We start from the raw sequence: 13522 nt of genomic DNA, 5'->3' as shown, positions 1-13522 counted from the left end.
AGACTCCCATAGGGTTCAGTGTTAATCAGTGAGACTCCCACAGGGTTCAGTGTTAATCAGTGAGACTCCCACAGGGTTCAGTGTTAATCAGTGAGACTCCCACAGGGTTCATTGTTAATCAGTGAGACTCCCATAGAGTTCAGTGTTAATCAGTGAGACTCCCATAGGGTTCAGTCTTAATCAGTGAGACTCCCACAGGGTTCAGTGTTAATCAGTGAGACTCCCACAGGGTTCATTGTTAATCAGTAAAGACTCCCATAGAGTTCAGTCTTAATCAGTGAGACTCCCATAGGGTTCATGTGTTAATCAGTGAGACTCCCACAGGGCTAAGTGTTAATTAGTGAGACTCCCATAGGGTTCAGTGTTAATCAGTGAGACTCCCACAGGGTTCAGTGTTAATCAGTGACACTCCCACAGGGCTAAGTGTTAATCAGTGAGACTCCCATAGGGTTCAGTGTTAATCAGTGAGACTCCCACAGGGTTCATTGTTAATCAGTGAGACTCCCATAGAGTTCAGTGTTAATCAGTGAGACTCCCATAGGGTTCAGTCTTAATCAGTGAGACTCCCACAGGGTTCAGTGTTAATCAGTGAGACCCCCATAGAGTTCAGTGTTAATCAGTGAGACTCCCATAGGGTTCAGTGTTAATCAGTGCGACTCCCATAGGGTTCAGTATTATTCAGTGAGACTCCCATAGGGTTCATGTGTTAATCAGTGAGACTCCCACAGGGTTCAGTGTTAATCAGTGAGACTCCCACAGGGCTAAGTGTTCATCAGTGAGACTCCCATAGGGTTCAGTGTTAATCAGTGAGACTCCCACAGGGTTCAGTGTTACTCAGTGAGACTCCCACAGGGTTCAGTGTTAATCAGTGAGACTCCCACAGGGTTCAGTCTTAATCAGTGAGACTCCCATAGGGTTAAGTATTAATCAGTGAGACTCCCATAGGGTTCAGTGTTAATCAGTGAGACTCCCACAGGGTTCAGTCTTAATCAGTGAGACTCCCACAGGGTTCAGTGTTAATCAGTGAGACTCCCACAGGGTTCAGTATTAATCAGTGAGACTCCCATAGGGTGCATGTGTTAATCAGTGAGACTCCCACAGGGTTCAGTGTTAATCAGTGAGACTCCCACAGGGCTAAGTGTTAATCAGTGAGACTCCCATAGGGTTCAGTGTTAATCAGTGAGACTCCCACAGGGTTCAGTGTTAATCAGTGAGACTCCCACAGGGTTCAGTGTTAATCAGTGAGACTCCCACAGGGTTCATTGTTAATCAGTAAGACTCCCATAGAGTTCAGTCTTAATCAGTGAGACTCCCATAGGGTTCATGTGTTAATCAGTGAGACTCCCACAGGGCTAAGTGTTAATTAGTGAGACTCCCATAGGGTTCAGTGTTAATCAGTGAGACTCCCACAGGGTTCAGTGTTAATCAGTGAGACTCCTGCAGGGTTCAGTCTTAATCAGTGAGACTCCCATAGGGTTCAGTATTAATCAGTGAGACTCCCATAGGGTTCATGTGTTAATCAGTGAGGCTCCCACAGGGTTCAGTGTTAATCAGTGACACTCCCACAGGGCTAAGTGTTAATCAGTGAGACTCCCATAGGGTTCAGTGTTAATCAGTGAGACTCCCACAGGGTTCAGTCTTAATCAGTGAGACTCCCACAGGGTTCAGTGTTAATCGGTGAGACTCCCACAGGGTTCAGTGTTAATCAGTGAGACTCCCACAGGGTTCAGTGTTAATCAGTGACACTCCCACAGGGCTAAGTGTTAATCAGTGAGACTCCCATAGGATTCAGTGTTAATCAGTGAGACTCCCACAGGGTTCATTGTTAATCAGTGAGACTCCCATAGAGTTCAGTGTTAATCAGTGAGACTCCCATAGGGTTCAGTCTTAATCAGTGAGACTCCCACAGGGTTCAGTGTTAATCAGTGAGACCCCCATAGAGTTCAGTGTTAATCAGTGAGACTCCCACAGGGTTCAGTGTTAATCAGTGAGACTCCCATAGGGTTCAGTGTTAATCAGTGCGACTCCCATAGGGTTCAGTATTATTCAGTGAGACTCCCATAGGGTTCATGTGTTAACCAGTGAGACTCCCACAGGGTTCAGTGTTAATCAGTGAGACTCCCAGAGGGCTAAGTGTTCATCAGTGAGACTCCCATAGGGTTCAGTGTTAATCAGTGAGACTCCCACAGGGTTCAGTGTTACTCAGTGAGACTCCCACAGGGTTCAGTGTTAATCAGTGAGACTCCCACAGGGTTCAGTCTTAATCAGTGAGACTCCCATAGGGTTCAGTATTAATCAGTGAGACTCCCATAGGGTTCATGTGTTAATCAGTGAGACTCCCACAGGGTTCAGTGTTAATCAGTGACACTCCCACAGGGCTAAGTGTTAATCAGTGAGACTCCCATATGGTTCAGTGTTAATCAGTGAGACTCCCACAGGGCTAAGTGTTAATCAGTGAGACTCCCATAGGGTTCAATGTTAATCAGTGAGACTCCCACAGGGTTCAGTGTTAATCAGTGAGACTCCCACAGGGTTCAGTCTTAATCAGTGAGACTCCCATAGCGTTCAGTATTAATCAGTGAGACTCCCATAGGGTTCATGTGTTAATCAGTGAGACTCCCACAGGGTTCAGTGTTAACCAGTGAGACTCCCATAGGGTTCAGTGTTAATCAGTGAGACTCCCACAGGGTTCAGTGTTAATCAGTGACACTCCCACAGGGCTAAGTGTTAATCAGTGAGACTCCCATAGGGTTCAGTGTTAATCAGTGAGACTCCCACAGGGATCATTGTTAATCAGTGAGACTCCCATAGAGTTCAGTGTTAATCAGTGAGACTCCCATAGGGTTCAGTCTTAATCAGTGAGACTCCCACAGGGTTCAGTGTTAATCAGTGAGACTCCCACAGGGCTAAGTGTTAATTAGTGAGACTCCCATAGGGTTCAGTGTTAATCAGTGAGACTCCCACAGGGTTCAGTGTTAATCAGTGACACTCCCACAGGGCTAAGTGTTAATCAGTGAGACTCACATAGGGTTCAGTGTTAATCAGTGAGACTCCCACAGGGTTCATTGTTAATCAGTGAGACTCCCATAGAGTTCAGTGTTAATCAGTGAGACTCCCATAGGGTTCAGTCTTAATCAGTGAGACTCCCACAGGGTTCAGTGTTAATCAGTGAGACCCCCATAGAGTTCAGTGTTAATCAGTGAGACTCCCATAGGGTTCAGTGTTAATCAGTGCGACTCCCATAGGGTTCAGTATTATTCAGTGAGACTCCCATAGGGTTCATGTGTTAATCATTGAGACTCCCACAGGGTTCAGTGTTAATCAGTGAGACTCCCACAGGGCTAAGTGTTCATCAGTGAGACTCCCATAGGGTTCAGTGTTAATCAGTGAGACTCCCACAGGGTTCAGTGTTACTCAGTGAGACTCCCACAGGGTTCAGTGTTAATCAGTGAGACTCCCACAGGGTTCAGTCTTAATCAGTGAGACTCCCATAGGGTTAAGTATTAATCAGTGAGACTCCCATAGGGTTCAGTGTTAATCAGTGAGACTCCCACAGGGTTCAGTCTTAATCAGTGAGACTCCCACAGGGTTCAGTGTTAATCAGTGAGACTCCCACAGGGTTCAGTATTAATCAGTGAGACTCCCATAGGGTGCATGTGTTAATCAGTGAGACTCCCACAGGGTTCAGTGTTAATCAGTGAGACTCCCACAGGGCTAAGTGTTAATCAGTGAGACTCCCATAGGGTTCAGTATTATTCAGTGAGACTCCCATAGGGTTCATGTGTTAACCAGTGAGACTCCCACAGGGTTCAGTGTTAATCAGTGAGACTCCCAGAGGGCTAAGTGTTCATCAGTGAGACTCCCATAGGGTTCAGTGTTAATCAGTGAGACTCCCACAGGGTTCAGTGTTACTCAGTGAGACTCCCACAGGGTTCAGTGTTAATCAGTGAGACTCCCACAGGGTTCAGTCTTAATCAGTGAGACTCCCATAGGGTTCAGTATTAATCAGTGAGACTCCCATAGGGTTCATGTGTTAATCAGTGAGACTCCCACAGGGTTCAGTGTTAATCAGTGACACTCCCACAGGGCTAAGTGTTAATCAGTGAGACTCCCATATGGTTCAGTGTTAATCAGTGAGACTCCCACAGGGCTAAGTGTTAATCAGTGAGACTCCCATAGGGTTCAATGTTAATCAGTGAGACTCCCACAGGGTTCAGTGTTAATCAGTGAGACTCCCACAGGGTTCAGTCTTAATCAGTGAGACTCCCATAGGGTTCAGTATTAATCAGTGAGACTCCCATAGGGTTCATGTGTTAATCAGTGAGACTCCCACAGGGTTCAGTGTTAACCAGTGAGACTCCCATAGGGTTCAGTGTTAATCAGTGAGACTCCCACAGGGTTCAGTGTTAATCAGTGACACTCCCACAGGGCTAAGTGTTAATCAGTGAGACTCCCATAGGGTTCAGTGTTAATCAGTGAGACTCCCACAGGGATCATTGTTAATCAGTGAGACTCCCATAGAGTTCAGTGTTAATCAGTGAGACTCCCATAGGGTTCAGTCTTAATCAGTGAGACTCCCACAGGGTTCAGTGTTAATCAGTGAGACTCCCACAGGGCTAAGTGTTAATTAGTGAGACTCCCATAGGGTTCAGTGTTAATCAGTGAGACTCCCACAGGGTTCAGTGTTAATCAGTGACACTCCCACAGGGCTAAGTGTTAATCAGTGAGACTCACATAGGGTTCAGTGTTAATCAGTGAGACTCCCACAGGGTTCATTGTTAATCAGTGAGACTCCCATAGAGTTCAGTGTTAATCAGTGAGACTCCCATAGGGTTCAGTCTTAATCAGTGAGACTCCCACAGGGTTCAGTGTTAATCAGTGAGACCCCCATAGAGTTCAGTGTTAATCAGTGAGACTCCCATAGGGTTCAGTGTTAATCAGTGCGACTCCCATAGGGTTCAGTATTATTCAGTGAGACTCCCATAGGGTTCATGTGTTAATCATTGAGACTCCCACAGGGTTCAGTGTTAATCAGTGAGACTCCCACAGGGCTAAGTGTTCATCAGTGAGACTCCCATAGGGTTCAGTGTTAATCAGTGAGACTCCCACAGGGTTCAGTGTTACTCAGTGAGACTCCCACAGGGTTCAGTGTTAATCAGTGAGACTCCCACAGGGTTCAGTCTTAATCAGTGAGACTCCCATAGGGTTAAGTATTAATCAGTGAGACTCCCATAGGGTTCAGTGTTAATCAGTGAGACTCCCACAGGGTTCAGTCTTAATCAGTGAGACTCCCACAGGGTTCAGTGTTAATCAGTGAGACTCCCACAGGGTTCAGTATTAATCAGTGAGACTCCCATAGGGTGCATGTGTTAATCAGTGAGACTCCCACAGGGTTCAGTGTTAATCAGTGAGACTCCCACAGGGCTAAGTGTTAATCAGTGAGACTCCCATAGGGTTCAGTGTTAATCAGTGAGACTCCCACAGGGTTCAGTGTTAATCAGTGAGACTCCCACAGGGTTCAGTGTTAATCAGTGAGACTCCCACAGGGTTCATTGTTAATCAGTGAGACTCCCATAGAGTTCAGTGTTAATCAGTGAGACTCCCATAGGGTTCAGTCTTAATCAGTGAGACTCCCACAGGATTCAGTGTTAATCAGTGAGACTCCCACAGGGTTCATTGTTAATCAGTAAGACTCCCATAGAGTTCAGTCTTAATCAGTGAGACTCCCATAGGGTTCATGTGTTAATCAGTGAGACTCCCACAGGGCTAAGTGTTAATTAGTGAGACTCCCATAGGGTTCAGTGTTAATCAGTGAGACTCCCACAGGGTTCAGTGTTAATCAGTGAGACTCCCGCAGGGTTCAGTCTTAATCAGTGACACTCCCACAGGGCTAAGTGTTAATCAGTGAGACTCCCATAGGGTTCAGTGTTAATCAGTGAGACTCCCACAGGGTTCAGTCTTAATCAGTGAGACTCCCACAGGGTTCAGTGTTAATCGGTGAGACTCCCACAGGGTTCAGTGTTAATCAGTGAGACTCCCACAGGGTTCAGTGTTAATCAGTGACACTCCCACAGGGCTAAGTGTTAATCAGTGAGACTCCCATAGGGTTCAGTGTTAATCAGTGAGACTCCCACAGGGTTCATTGTTAATCAGTGAGACTCCCATAGAGTTCAGTGTTAATCAGTGAGACTCCCATAGGGTTCAGTCTTAATCAGTGAGACTCCCACAGGGTTCAGTGTTAATCAGTGAGACCCCCATAGAGTTCAGTGTTAATCAGTGAGACTCCCACAGGGTTCAGTGTTAATCAGTGAGACTCCCATAGGGTTCAGTGTTAATCAGTGCGACTCCCATAGGGTTCGGTATTATTCAGTGAGACTCCCATAGGGTTCATGTGTTAACCAGTGAGACTCCCACAGGGTTCAGTGTTAATCAGTGAGACTCCCAGAGGGCTAAGTGTTCATCAGTGAGACTCCCATAGGGTTCAGTGTTAATCAGTGAGACTCCCACAGGGTTCAGTGTTACTCAGTGAGACTCCCACAGGGTTCAGTGTTAATCAGTGAGACTCCCACAGGGTTCAGTCTTAATCAGTGAGACTCCCATAGGGTTCAGTATTAATCAGTGAGACTCCCATAGGGTTCATGTGTTAATCAGTGAGACTCCCACAGGGTTCAGTGTTAATCAGTGACACTCCCACAGGGCTAAGTGTTAATCAGTGAGACTCCCATATGGTTCAGTGTTAATCAGTGAGACTCCCACAGGGCTAAGTGTTAATCAGTGAGACTCCCATAGGGTTCAGTGTTAATCAGTGAGACTCCCACAGGGTTCAGTGTTAATCAGTGAGACTCCCACAGGGTTCAGTCTTAATCAGTGAGAACTCCCATAGGGTTCAGTATTAATCAGTGAGACTCCCATAGGGTTCATGTGTTAATCAGTGAGACTCCCACAGGGTTCAGTGTTAACCAGTGAGACTCCCATAGGGTTCAGTGTTAATCAGTGAGACTCCCACAGGGTTCAGTGTTAATCAGTGACACTCCCACAGGGCTAAGTGTTAATCAGTGAGACTCCCATAGGGTTCAGTGTTAATCAGTGAGACTCCCACAGGGATCATTGTTAATCAGTGAGACTCCCATAGAGTTCAGTGTTAATCAGTGAGACTCCCATAGGGTTCAGTCTTAATCAGTGAGACTCCCACAGGGTTCAGTGTTAATCAGTGAGACCCCCATAGAGTTCAGTGTTAATCAGTGAGACTCCCACAGGGTTCAGTGTTAATCAGTGAGACTCCCATAGGGTTCAGTGTTAATCAGTGAGACTCCCATAGGGTTCAGTATTATTCATTGAGACTCCCATAGGGTTCATGTGTTAATCAGTGAGACTCCCACAAGGTTCAGTGTTAATCAGTGAGACTCCCACAGGGCTAAGTGTTCATCAGTGAGACTCCCATAGGGTTCAGTGTTAATCAGTGAGACTCCCACAGGGTTCAGTGTTACTCGGTGAGACTCCCACAGGGTTCAGTGTTAATCAGTGAGACTCCCACAGGGTTCAGTCTTAATCAGTGCCACTCCCATAGGGTTCAGTATTAATCAGTGAGACTCCCATAGGGTTCATGTGTTAATCAGTGAGACTCCCACAGGGTTCAGTGTTAATCAGTGAGACCCCCATAGAGTTCAGTGTTAATCAGTGAGACTCCCACAGGGTTCAGTGTTAATCAGTGAGACTCCCATAGGGTTCAGTGTTAATCAGTGAGACTCCCATAGGGTTCAGTATTAATCAGTGAGACTCCCATAGGGTTCATGTGTTAATCAGTGAGGCTCCCACAGGGTTCAGTGTTAATCAGTGACACTCCCACAGGGCTAAGTGTTAATCAGTGAGACTCCCATAGGGTTCAGTGTTAATCAGTGAGACTCCCACAGGGTTCAGTCTTAATCAGTGAGACTCCCACAGGGTTCAGTGTTAATCGGTGAGACTCCCACAGGGTTCAGTGTTAATCAGTGAGACTCCCACAGGGTTCAGTGTTAATCAGTGACACTCCCACAGGGCTAAGTGTTAATCAGTGAGACTCCCATAGGGTTCAGTGTTAATCAGTGAGACTCCCACAGGGTTCATTGTTAATCAGTGAGACTCCCATAGAGTTCAGTGTTAATCAGTGAGACTCCCATAGGGTTCAGTCTTAATCAGTGAGACTCCCACAGGGTTCAGTGTTAATCAGTGAGACCCCCATAGAGTTCAGTGTTAATCAGTGAGACTCCCACAGGGTTCAGTGTTAATCAGTGAGACTCCCATAGGGTTCAGTGTTAATCAGTGCGACTCCCATAGGGTTCAGTATTATTCAGTGAGACTCCCATAGGGTTCATGTGTTAACCAGTGAGACTCCCACAGGGTTCAGTGTTAATCAGTGAGACTCCCAGAGGGCTAAGTGTTCATCAGTGAGACTCCCATAGGGTTCAGTGTTAATCAGTGAGACTCCCACAGGGTTCAGTGTTACTCAGTGAGACTCCCACAGGGTTCAGTGTTAATCAGTGAGACTCCCACAGGGTTCAGTCTTAATCAGTGAGACTCCCATAGGGTTCAGTATTAATCAGTGAGACTCCCATAGGGTTCATGTGTTAATCAGTGAGACTCCCACAGGGTTCAGTGTTAATCAGTGACACTCCCACAGGGCTAAGTGTTAATCAGTGAGACTCCCATATGGTTCAGTGTTAATCAGTGAGACTCCCACAGGGCTAAGTGTTAATCAGTGAGACTCCCATAGGGTTCAGTGTTAATCAGTGAGACTCCCACAGGGTTCAGTGTTAATCAGTGAGACTCCCACAGGGTTCAGTCTTAATCAGTGAGAACTCCCATAGGGTTCAGTATTAATCAGTGAGACTCCCATAGGGTTCATGTGTTAATCAGTGAGACTCCCACAGGGTTCAGTGTTAACCAGTGAGACTCCCATAGGGTTCAGTGTTAATCAGTGAGACTCCCACAGGGTTCAGTGTTAATCAGTGACACTCCCACAGGGCTAAGTGTTAATCAGTGAGACTCCCATAGGGTTCAGTGTTAATCAGTGAGACTCCCATAGAGTTCAGTGTTAATCAGTGAGACTCCCATAGGGTTCAGTCTTAATCAGTGAGACTCCCACAGGGTTCAGTGTTAATCAGTGAGACCCCCATAGAGTTCAGTGTTAATCAGTGAGACTCCCACAGGGTTCAGTGTTAATCAGTGAGACTCCCATAGGGTTCAGTGTTAATCAGTGAGACTCCCATAGGGTTCAGTATTATTCATTGAGACTCCCATAGGGTTCATGTGTTAATCAGTGAGACTCCCACAAGGTTCAGTGTTAATCAGTGAGACTCCCACAGGGCTAAGTGTTCATCAGTGAGACTCCCATAGGGTTCAGTGTTAATCAGTGAGACTCCCACAGGGTTCAGTGTTACTCGGTGAGACTCCCACAGGGTTCAGTGTTAATCAGTGAGACTCCCACAGGGTTCAGTCTTAATCAGTGCCACTCCCATAGGGTTCAGTATTAATCAGTGAGACTCCCATAGGGTTCATGTGTTAATCAGTGAGACTCCCACAGGGTTCAGTGTTAATCAGTGAGACCCCCATAGAGTTCAGTGTTAATCAGTGAGACTCCCACAGGGTTCAGTGTTAATCAGTGAGACTCCCATAGGGTTCAGTGTTAATCAGTGAGACTCCCATAGGGTTCAGTATTATTCATTGAGACTCCCATAGGGTTCATGTGTTAATCAGTGAGACTCCCACAAGGTTCAGTGTTAATCAGTGAGACTCCCACAGGGCTAAGTGTTCATCAGTGAGACTCCCATAGGGTTCAGTGTTAATCAGTGAGACTCCCACAGGGTTCAGTGTTACTCGGTGAGACTCCCACAGGGTTCAGTGTTAATCAGTGAGACTCCCACAGGGTTCAGTCTTAATCAGTGCCACTCCCATAGGGTTCAGTATTAATCAGTGAGACTCCCATAGGGTTCATGTGTTAATCAGTGAGACTCCCACAGGGTTCAGTGTTAATCAGTGACACTCCCACAGGACTAAGTGTTAATCAGTGAGACTCCCATATGGTTCAGTGTTAATCAGTGAGACTCCCACAGGGTTCAGTCTTAATCAGTGAGACTCCCACAGGGTTCAGTGTTAATCAGTGATACTCCCACAGGGTTCAGTATTAATCAGTGAGACTCCCATAGGGTTCATGTGTTAATCAGTGAGACTCCCACAGGGTTCAGTGTTAATCAGTGAGACTCCCACAGGGCTAAGTGTTAATCAGTGAGACTCCCATAGGGTTCAGTGTTAATCAGTGAGACTCCCACAGGGTTCAGTGTTAATCAGTGAGACTCCCACAGGGTTCAGTCTTAATCGGTGAGACTCCCACAGGGCTAAGTGTTAATCAGTGAGACTCCCATAGGGTTCAGTATTAATCAGTGAGACTCCCATAGGGTTCATGTGTTAATCAGTGAGACTCCCACAGGGTTCAGTGTTAATCAGTGACACTCCCACAGGGCTAAGTGTTAATCAGTGAGATTCCAATAGGGTTCAGTGTTAATCAGTGAGACTCCCACAGGGTTCATTGTTAATCAGTGAGACTCCCATAGAGTTCAGTGTTAATCAGTGAGACTCCCATAGGGTTCAGTCTTAATCAGTGAGACTCCCACAGGGTTCAGTGTTAATCAGTGAGACCCCCATAGAGTTCAGTGTTAATCAGAGAGACTCCCACAGGGTTCAGTGTTAATCAGTGAAACTCCCATAGGGTTCAGTGTTAATCAGTGAGACTCCCATAGGGTTCAGTATTATTCAGTGAGACTCCCATAGGGTTCATGTGTTAATCAGTGAGACTCCCACAGGGTTCAGTGTTAATCAGTGAGACTCCCACAGGGCTAAGTGTGCATCAGTGAGACTCCCATAGGGTTCAGTGTTAATCAGTGAGACTCCCACAGGGTTCAGTGTTAATCAGTGAGACTCCCACAGGGTTCAGTCTTAATCCGTGAGACTCCAACAGGGTTCAGTGTTAATCAGTGAGACTCCCACAGGGTTCAGTGTTAATCAGTGAGACTCCCACAGGGTTCAGTGTTAATCATTGAGACTCCCACAGGGTTAATTGTTAATCAGTGAGACTCCCATAGGGTTCAGTGTTAATCAGTGAGACTCCCACAGGGTTCAGTGTTAATCAGTGAGACTCCCACAGGGTTCATGTGTTAATCAGTGAGACTCCCATAGGGTTCAGTGTTAATCAGTGAGACTCCCACAGGGTTCAGTGTTAATCAGTGAGACCCCCATAGAGTTCAGTGCTAATCAGTGAGACTCCCACAGGGTTCAGTGTTAATCAGTGAGACTCCCATAGGGTTCAGTATTAATCAGTGAGACCCCCATAGAGTTCAGTGTTAATCAGTGAGACTCCCACAGGGTTCAGTGTTAATCAGTGAGACTCCCATAGGGTTCAGTGTTAATCAGTTCGACTCCCATAGGGTTCAGTATTATTCAGTGAGACTCCCATAGGGTTCAGTTTTAATCAGTGAGACTCCCACAGGGTTCAGTCTTAATCACTGAGACTCCCATAGGGTTCAGTATTAATCAGTGAGACTCCCATAGGGTTCATGTGTTAATCAGTGAGACTCCCACAGGGTTCAGTGTTAATCAGTGACACTCCCACAGGACTAAGTGTTAATCAGTGAGACTCCCATAGGGTTCAGTGTTAATCAGTGAGACTCCCACAGGGTTCAGTGTTAATCAGTGAGACTCCCACAGGGTTCAGTCTTAATCGGTGAGACTCCCATAGGGTTCAGTATTAATCAGTGAGACTCCCATAGGGTTCATGTGTTAATCAGTGAGACTCCCACAGGGTTCAGTGTTAATCAGTGACACTCCCAAAGGGCTAAGTGTTAATCAGTGAGACTCCAATAGGGTTCAGTGTTAATGAGTGAGACTCCCACAGGGTTCATTGTTAATCAGTGAGACTCCCATAGAGTTCAGTGTTAATCAGTGAGACTCCCATAGGGTTCAGTCTTAATCAGTGAGACTCCCACAGGGTTCATGTTAATCAGTGAGACCCCCATAGAGTTCAGTGTTAATCAGTGAGACTCCCACAGGGTTCAGTGTTAATCAGTGAGACTCCAATAGGGTTCAGTGTTAATCAGTGAGACTCCCATAGGGTTCAGTATTATTCAGTGAGACTCCCATAGGGTTCATGTGTTAATCAGTGAGACTCCCACAGGGTTCAGTGTTAATCAGTGAGACTCCCACAGGGCTAAGTGTTCATCAGTGAGACTCCCATAGGGTTCAGTGTTAATCAGTGAGACTCCCACAGGGTTCAGTGTTAATCAGTGAGACTCCCACAGGGTTCAGTCTTAATCAGTGAGACTCCCACAGGGTTCAGTGTTAATCAGTGAGACTCCCACAGGGTTCAGTGTTAATCAGTGAGACTCCCACAGGGTTCAGTGTTAATCATTGAGACTCCCACAGGGTTAATTGTTAATCAGTGAGACTCCCATAGGGTTCAGTGTTAATCAGTGAGACTCCCACAGGGTTCAGTATTAATCAGTGAGACTCCCATAGGGTTCATGTGTTAATCAGTGAGACTCCCACAGGGTTCAGTGTTAATCAGTGAGACTCCCACAGGGCTAAGTGTTAATCAGTGAGACTCCCATAGGGTTCAGTGTTAATCAGTGAGACTCCCACAGGGTTCAGTGTTAATCAGTGAGACTCCCACAGGGTTCAGTCTTAATCGGTGAGACTCCCACAGGGCTAAGTGTTAATCAGTGAGACTCCAATAGGGTTCAGTATTAATCAGTGAGACTCCCATAGGGTTCATGTGTTAATCAGTGAGACTCCCACAGGGTTCAGTGTTAATCAGTGACACTCCCACAGGGCTAAGTGTTAATCAGTGAGACTCCAATAGGGTTCAGTGTTAATCAGTGAGACTCCCACAGGGTTCATTGTTAATCAGTGAGACTCCCATAGAGTTCAGTGTTAATCAGTGAGACTCCCATAGGGTTCAGTCTTAATCAGTGAGACTCCCACAGGGTTCAGTGTTAATCAGTGAGACCCCCATAGAGTTCAGTGTTAATCAGTGAGACTCCCACAGGGTTCAGTGTTAATCAGTGAGACTCCCATAGGGTTCAGTGTTAATCAGTGAGACTCCCATAGGGTTCAGTATTATTCAGTGAGACTCCCATAGGGTTCATGTGTAAATCAGTGAGACTCCCACAGGGTTCAGTGTTAATCAGTGAGACTCCCACAGGGCTAAGTGTTCATCAGTGAGACTCCCATAGGGTTCAGTGTTAATCAGTGAGACTCCCACAGGGTTCAGTGTTAATCAGTGAGACTCCCACAGGGTTCAGTCTTAATCAGTGAGACTCCCACAGGGTTCAGTGTTAATCAGTGAGACTCCCACAGGGTTCAGTGTTAATCAGTGAGACTCCCACAGGGTTCAGTGTTAATCATTGAGACTCCCACAGGGTTAATTGTTAATCAGTGAGACTCCCATAGGGTTCAGTGTTAATCAGTGAGACTCCCACAGGGTTCAGTGTTAATC

Source organism: Petromyzon marinus, unplaced genomic scaffold (assembly GCF_048934315.1).
Source record: "Petromyzon marinus isolate PM22_M1 ecotype Great Lakes invasive population unplaced genomic scaffold, UKy_Petmar_22M1.pri1.0 PM_Scaffold_9, whole genome shotgun sequence".
Taxonomy (NCBI): Eukaryota; Metazoa; Chordata; class Hyperoartia; order Petromyzontiformes; family Petromyzontidae; genus Petromyzon; species Petromyzon marinus.
Note: the sequence above shows the minus strand (reverse complement) of the source record.